Source organism: Hakea prostrata, chromosome 10, assembly GCF_041222555.1.
Source record: "Hakea prostrata isolate BN-2017 chromosome 10, UWA_Hpros_2, whole genome shotgun sequence".
NCBI lineage: Eukaryota > Viridiplantae > Streptophyta > Magnoliopsida > Proteales > Proteaceae > Hakea > Hakea prostrata.
The window spans coordinates 36,787,908-36,796,643 of NC_142609.1; the positions used below are offsets into that span (position 1 = coordinate 36,787,908).

General features: G+C 35.3%; 1 pseudogene; it reads left to right on the forward strand.

Moving 5' to 3' along the window:
* The first annotated feature begins 2,800 nt into the window (after positions 1-2,800).
* Positions 2,801-3,751, forward strand: LOC149002702 (putative CCR4-associated factor 1 homolog 7 pseudogene; annotated as a pseudogene).
* The last annotated feature ends 4,985 nt before the right edge of the window (positions 3,752-8,736 follow it).

Consider the following 8,736-nt stretch of genomic DNA (forward strand, 5'->3'; position numbering starts at 1 on the left):
AAAGAATTTACATAGCCACAACACAAGCATGAAGAAAAAAATAGCAGACAAAAAACAAATATTAATGCAAGTTTTATGATTGAAGGGTTAACTCACTGCACGCCCTGTTCGATTCACTAGAAAGAGATTGAATTTCTTCTTCCTACGTAATTCAATATGGATAACAAAATGAGAGCAGTTAAATCTTTCAAATCCAACCATCAGAGGTATTGTCATCTACTGTTTGCGCAATTCCGTGGCACTGCATCGCACTGGACAATTCACCTACTCCCCCGTCTAACCAAGGAGAAGAATCTAATTACTAAATTCAATCCAACTATAATCTCACTTCTTCACTAATCTCACATATAAATTTGCAAATCTCTGTTGCATCTTCACACCTCAACACACATATGATGTAGGGTCATTGGGCCACAATTTAATCTCTAAAGTGTTTTAAAGCCCATGATTGATGGGTTGGAAATCGGTTAATCTATCCTATTCGGTAAAAATAGGGCCATTCAAGACAATGAGTCAGCTATGCTATTGGTCTCCCTTGTCAGAAAAGAAAAACTGCAAGAAAGAAAAGAGGCTACAAAATACTAAATTTTGAACCTTACTCTGGCTATTCATATATCTTATTTATTACTATAAGGTTAATTCAGGTGATAGTTGTAGAGGTGTGAATTTTCATTTATGCTTCAAGATTTGAAAGACAATCAATTGTATAAACTCGTCGAGAGGGATTCCTGCGTGCTTGTGTTGTGATTTTTATTTGGTATTTGTTTAGCTTAGACGAAAGATATTAGGGTCATGCTTTCATTTCGATGTTGAATTTTCTCTGTGCTTTCCTAAAATAGAATCCTAATGGGATAGTAGGAGAGTGCATTTTAGAGCACAATTTTCTTTACTGATTTTTGTTCCAATTATTGATCGATTTGCTTCCATGAAAGCTCCATCAAACGGTACCTTGCAAATTCTAGAGAAGGTATTTCCTTCCTTGATTATTTGTGTCATCCTTCCTTTATGCCTTTAATTGAACTTCCTTGCTTGGTTTGCGTTTTGTTTTTTTTTACCATGTATACTTCCCTCTACTGAAAGGATTGTTTGCTTGATTGGAAGTCGATTGCTCTCTCTTTGTTTGTACCTTGAGTCGTTACGTTAAAATACTAGAAGAACAAGAGGGAAGAATATGAATTGTGGCTTAGTGCATAATAGAGAATAAGTCTGATAAAGAAGGGTAGATGAAATCTTTTCACTCAACCATCAAAAGGGTGTAATGGTCTTTACAATTGTACAATTAACCATTCTAAAGAAATAGACCTGTGTGTTTTTAAAACAAAAATTGGGGTGTCAGTACTTTTAGGCCTCCATTTTGGGGTGCTCGTGCAATTTGCTTTTAATATTATATATGAAATAGCTACCCTCTTGAAGAGTATTCAAGAGTGCCTAAGTTGGCCCGGACAAACCTCAGTTCTCCTTAAAAAAAAAAAATTCATACATGTCTTTTTGCCCTAATGGCTTTAACTTGTTTTATCACGCCTTGAGCCTAGGGCCAAGGCCAGGGCAGTTTTTGTGATCAAGGTAACAATATGAATGTGTAAATTATTTCATATGCAGTCAATAAGGGTCGTACCCACGACTTCTTCATCACTAACAGGTGTTGGTCTTACAAACTAAGGGTGTCAACCCCCCCCCCCCCCCATTTTTTTTTTTTTTTTTTTATTTTTTTTTTTTTTTTTAACAAATTTTCCAAAAAAAATAAAAAAAAAAAAAACCTTTTTTTTTTTTTTTGTTTTTTTTTTTTTTTTTCCCCCCTTGCATTGATACTTATGAAAAGACAACTTTAATGAAACTTTCTTTTCGCCTCTTCCGGTGTGCTATTCACATTGGAACTGTTTGGGGTTTTGTTTCTTATTTTTATTTATTTGGGGGGTCGAGTGGCGGGGGGGGGGGTTCCCCCCCCCCCCCTTGAGAGTTTTATGATTGTTTATTTAGTTTTCTAACTAATATGAATCAGATGATTGTAGGTCATTATTCTCAGAATCACTATACTACTGTTTTTCATTTTCAACTTAATCCATAAAAGTCCTAGGGATTCATTTATTTTAGGCCAATATTTATGTACAATTTTTTTCTTTTAATGTTTGAAAGTAAATTTTTTATTCATACAAAAAAAAGTAGTTTTTTAATCAATTTTCTTGTCCTTTTTAATTTGGAAATCAAAGTAAAATAGATTAGACAATCGAATAAAAGTAGGAATTTGCTTTGAAATGCAGAAACTTTAGAATACAAATAGGAATAAAATAATATATTCATTAATTTATATTAATTTTATTTGTATTATCCGTTTAAGACAGTTTAGTCAATACGAGGGTCTGGGAAGTAAGAAAGCTAGCCGTTAAGAAGTCTATAACTGCGAGAGTTCGAGTCAGACTTTGTTTTTAATTTTAAATTCTTATATAAATCTGATTTTATTGTTTCTTTTTTGGTTTGTAATTGAATTCCCACACTGAGCTGCGCTGAGCAAGAAGGACATCCATAGTAGATGGGGATGGTTTTCTAGGATTAAATTCCAGTTCAACTCGTACTTGAAATCCAACTTCAACTCAAATTAGGAATTCTACTTCTCAATTGTCATCGAGAAATCTTATAAATTCTGTGGTTCGAAGCTCAAGACTTACATTCTCTTTGTTCGCTCTCCTCTCTGCTTAGTGTTCTGCTTCCTGTTACTCTTCTCGATAATCTTTTCTCTACTTAGTGTTCTGCTCCCTATCAATCGTTTATTTCTTCGCATTGTCACTGATAGAAACAACTATTCATGGAAGTGATTATACGAGATGTTTGGCGCTCAAATTTTGAGCAAGAGATGGTTTCCATTTTGGGTATAGTCCACGACTATCCATGTATATCGTTCGATTCTGAGTTTCCAGGGTTTCTGCAAAATAGTCCGAGATATGCAGAGGAGACCGAGAGATACGTAGATTTGAAGTTCAACGTGAATAGGTTGAAGCCTATACAGTTCGGTTTTACATTCAGTGATTTTTACGGCAACCTCCCTCCATCAGGTGGTGTCTGGCAGTTTAATTTTTCAGATTTTGATCCCGAGGAAGACCTTCATGTTGCTGCATCCATTGACTTACTCCGCCAGAATGGTATAGATTTTGAGAAAAACAAAAGGAAGGGCATTGAGATGAAAGTATTTTCCAATAGGTTTAAGAGTGTCATTAAGTCTCAAGGTGCCAGGATTAAATGGATAACTTTCCATGGTTTCTATGACATCGCTTACCTTTTAAAGGTATTGAGTTATGGAAAACCCATGCCTGAATCACTCCAAGAATTCATGCTTGTTGTAAGGTTAACCTTCCCTAAGCTCTACGATTTGAAATTCATGGCTAAATTCTTTCATGGGTTTTACGGTGGAGAGCTGGGTTTGGATCGAATGGCGATGATTCTTCAGGTAAAAAGAATTGGACAGCAGCATCAAGCAGGTTCTGATAGCCTGGTAACACACGGCGTGTTCTCAGCCATGAAGAAGAAGATGTTTTATCTGACTGAAGATCCATTCCAAGGTTTTCTCTATGGAATCCGTTTTAGGAGCACTGCGATTCGACTTCCATTTGTGCCAGTGCCATCTGTCTTCATCCCTGTAGTTGTTGGTCCTAGCCGGTCTCCTTATTGCCCATTTGTTCCCCTTCCTGTACTTGTGGGTCCCAGACGGTCTCCTTATCGTCCAATTGTTACCCTTCCACACTATGCGCATGCAGTGTAACATCCTTTCCTTTGTGATCGATGTAAAATCCCCTCTATACTGTAAAGATTGTGGTTTACTATTATGACTACTTTGTGTTGGATTTTTTATTTAAATTTTCTATTTCTTCGTATTTTATTTCCTCCTTGTTCTATTTCACTTTTAATTTAATTTCACCCCTAGCTGAGTTTAAATCCTCTGCGTCGCATAAAGGAACGACCATCCAACAGCTTCTCTGGAAGTGCACCCACTACGCGTGTAAGAAACACAAATCAAAGTCATTTGAAAGTTTTTCACTTATTTCCCGTTAAACCGTTTGCAAAGGATTCGTTCCATTCATCTGATCCGATATGGTTAAACCAAACCAAAAAAAAAAAAAAAAAAAAAAATTGCACATCATTGTATACGTTGACTTTCAGAATTTTGAAATTTCAATTAATAAGGTTTGGAATGGGAAGTTACTTCTTGAATGCAGATTCACATGTGCAAATACCTTGCATGGTAGGTTATTTATCAACTGAATTCACACTTCTGAGTTCAACTTTTTGGGCATGAATACTAAAATTTATTTTGTAAATTTGATACTAGACAGGGGCAAATTATTAAGATTTAAACATGGTTTGAATTCAATAAACTAAAAGTTCTTCCACTTCTTTGCCCCATTCAGACAACTTCAAACAATTTGATGTCCATCATCGAAGGGGTGGCAAACGAAATATTTGATTTCAAAATTAATTTAACGGTTTTACATTTATGCAATTAGAATCCGACAAAACATCCAAACCTCCCCTACAAAATCCAATTCTAATTGTTGAATCTAGACACTTAATAGCATCGACATACATCAAAACTAAAATGTGACAGGTAACTGGTACAATGGAGTTCCCACACATAACATAACAGAACCTAGTTGTAATATCTCACACTAGATATATCCACTCAGAAGAAGAAAAAGAAGAATAAGCATGAGAAGGAAAGCATATGGCGTGTGGATCTTCCAGCAATATGTGAGTATAGAAGATGTATTTAACATTTTAGTGTCGAGCATAGTAATCAGGAGGAGAGAGTCTTGAGTATGAGAGCGGTAGAGAGAGAGAGAGAGAGAGGGTCTGTGCTGCTAGAGATGAGTCTTTCCATTTTTGCTGGGAAGACCGACTCTTGAAGCAGCAAAAGGGAAGCAAGAGATCATCAGACCACCATTCATTAAATGGTATGCTTAGGAAGGCCAGTTTGTAAGTTTCCTTGAGTGGCTACCGAGCGTCATATTAAGTTCTAATCTTTTGGGCATCTTTTGCTGCTTTTGATTCATTGAGTTAGTGAATGCTGTTTCAATTTTGATGAGTATTTGCTCCCTTTCATTGTTGCAATTGAAATACTGATACAATATTTCCCCACTTTTAATTGCTTTCCTTCAGTTTGAAGATACTGTAGATTAACAAAGGGTTATGAATGCAAAATTCTCAGTTGAAGACCCCTTCATCTCAACTCCATATAATAGTAACACAAAGCTCTAATTTACAGAAAGATGGTAATTTTTTGTGTGATAAACAGGGAAAGAGTAAGTTCATCTTTGACAAGAGATTACAGGTTTGGATGTATCCTTCTTCCCTTATCCAGGGTCATTATCCTTGTTTATGACCCATTTTTGATTCTACTGTCCATACAGATGGGTTTCTTGATCAATTTCTTTGATTGCTCAGTTGGTCAGTTTCAGAGAACAATGAATGGTAGAATTGGATATGAAAATACGGATCCAGTTGAAACAAATGAGTGGCTACTATATTAGTTAGCAACATTTTCCCACAATATTAACAAGATTCCTACTGAGGGCATTCTATATCATTCAATCCTGAAAAATCCTTGTAAGAATACAAGTAGCCATTGAAGTTTAAAAATCTTAACTTTCTAGTTTTTACAACTTAATTTGATACCAAGAATTACAATATTTTATGTACCAAGACTTGAAACAAAATTATCCCTTCGAAAGCTTGAGAATTTCTGCTTCAGTGGTGTGGGGCTTCCTGGAATAATGTGGCTTCGTTACTTATATTCTCACTGGACCTGCTGGTGGCTAGAGAGAAACCAAGTCCTTACTGTGAAGATTCATTAGCTATTGTTATAATGATGTAGTAACAACTTTTCCATTTGCAGTGTTTCAACTAGGACCACTACTGTGTAAGAACAGTGATTCTGGTCCAATTAAGAAGATGCTAAAGGAATGAAATACCAATATTATAAGAAAAATCTTAATTGTAGGGATAGCACCAGATTTTGTCTTCATCTCTGACCATTGGTGGAGTTTTACTTCAAACCCATTAATATCCTTCCCTTGAAAATAAAACCTCACCAGGATTTAACCACTACCAACTTTGTTTAATGCCATAACAGCAAGAGGAATATAAGATGACAGAATCACAGGTTGGCCTAATAAGAACTGTTACAGCAAAGAAAGAAAAGAAACTTTCCAGTAGTAGTTACACTATGAGCATACATAACATCTCTCCGTCCCTTTCAGAAAGGAATATTTTGAAGTGCTGTTGAGAAAGTTGACATCAAAATGCTTCTGAAGCTATATTGAAGTTCAACAGCTTCAGGTTAGCAGCAGGTCTACTAGGGATCAAATCCTTAATGCTCATTCCATATCTTATGAGATTTGGTCCATTCCTCTGTTTCCAGATTCCAATCCCAGACTCTCCACCAGGAAATCCTTCAAGTAAAAACACAAAATTAGAGAACCCATTTGATCATATATCATTTGCAGTTAAGAAATGGCATCAAATTAACAAAATAATCGAAAATGAGGTGAAAGAAAATTAAGAAGAGTAAAGAGAGTAGAGAAGATGATTGATTAAGTTGCAACAAGAAGAACAATGCAAAACTACCCTTAGCAGAGATACCATTGGAAAGCTGGAATTGACAATTCCTGGAGTGGGTCATTGGCAGTAGCACCACGTGATATTGGCACGGCTCAATCAAATAATAGAGCTCGAATCTCAGACGAGCTCCACTTTCTAATTGAACCGGACCAATATCCCGTTAAACAACACCCTTCAACTCCCTCTAACTCTTTCTTGGTTTCCATGTCTCAGTTTGATTCTCCACCCCACAAAAACCAAAATATGATAAGATAGAAGAGAAGCCATACTTAACCTTAATAAGCATTGTGCATATATGAACAAAGAAAGAAGGAAAAGAAAGCAATGAAAGACAGAAAATGGGAAGAGAAACAGAGGAAATGTAGGAAGTAATGAGGTGGTGAAGAAGGTATCTGAGATGGGCAAAGAAGAGGTGTTCCATAAGTAACTCTTTATGAGAAACACAAGAACGAAGTGACATTGAATTCTACAACGACCCAACAGGAAAGGAGGTGGTGAGCATTAATTTGATTAGTACTTGATAGGCACCATAAGAAAAAAAATAAGGAAAAGCTCAGCGATGCACTTTAATTCCTCAGCTTTTGTTCTTTGTATTTATGAGAGATTTTAATGAGATGGGCGTGGAAGGATGTTTGGTACTGCGACCTGTCAATATGGTTTCCTCACTAGGAACCCTTAATTTGTTGGGTCCTTTGCGTCTAAGAAGGGCAGCAAACTAGCAATGTTAAAAAGACAATGGATAGTATACATCAAGATCAGATATAATCAATAGGTTTTTTTTCGCTCTAAATTGAAAATCTAGGGCCGTTAAACCGGTTCTAGTACTTTTAAAAATTCTAGCCGAAAACGTAGTCGATGGACAGTAGGTGAATATTCTTATATTATTCCTTGTTGATTTAGAGAGACTGAGGATGTTATGGTTAACTGAAAGATGATTATCAATTCAAGGACGAAAGGTGATCTTGTCTTCTCAAGTTAAGAAGGGATAGAAAAAATGCTTCAAGCCAACGTCTAACTACCAAGTGCTACTAGGGATGAAGCCAGGATTTTACATTGAGGCAGATCACAATTGACCTTTATGCCCATTGTCTTTATCCTTAAATAAGACAAAAGTTTGGGGAGGAGGCAATGCTCATATTTCATATACAGAAATAGGGTGACATGACCAAAAAATGAAAGAAAGATGACCAAATATGCAGAGCCATAGCCCCCCTGGCCTGGGGCAGCTCCGCCCTTATGTACTACAATATTGAAATAACCTATGTCATACTCCTAGGAAAAGCTTGACAACATTCCCCCAATACATGAGAATGAAGACTTGTTTAAGAAAACGAGAATTTTCTTATATAAGATATATATTTTGAGAAAATTTCACCAACACCTCAGGATAATTGGCCAAAAGCATAAACATCTCGAAAATATATGAAATTGGTAAAGGCACTCCAAAATGTTTCTTAAATTTGCAAGATGGTTAACTTTGTTAGCAAATTCCATTAAGTCATGGTTAGATAATTTCATAATTTTTATATTGCCCTTAATCTCTCAAGACTTTACAATGCTATCCCTTGTAAAATAGAATTATAAGTTTCATCTCCTTTCTTCCTCTATGAATACATTTTTTTTTTTTTTTTTTTTTTTTTTAAAAAAAAAAAAAAAAAAAAAAAAAAAAAAATACATCCCCCTTCACAAAAAAAAAAAAAAATATTTTATTTTTTGTGGCGCGCCTTCTTCTTGCGGGAAGGAGGAAAAAAATAAAAAAGAGGGGGGATTTTTTTTATAAAAAAAGAGAAAATATATTATTTCTCTCTAATCCCCCCACGCTAAATAGTCAGTATATAAACTTAAACTGAAGTAATTCAAAAAAATATAGTGAAGTAAAGAATCTCCTCTACTAAACTGGCACTTATAAATAGATACATATCATCATCCACAAATCAAAACCTAAAGGACCATAATAGAATTGATATAAAATTTGAAACACTAGTGCAAAAACAATTGATAGATATAATAGATTGCAAGTCCAACGTATGTTTACATAATTTTCTTTTTTCAATTAAAATGATTTTAAATGGACCGCATAATGCGGGTTTGTGGGCTTTTTTTTTTTTTTTTTTTTTTTTTTTTTTTTTT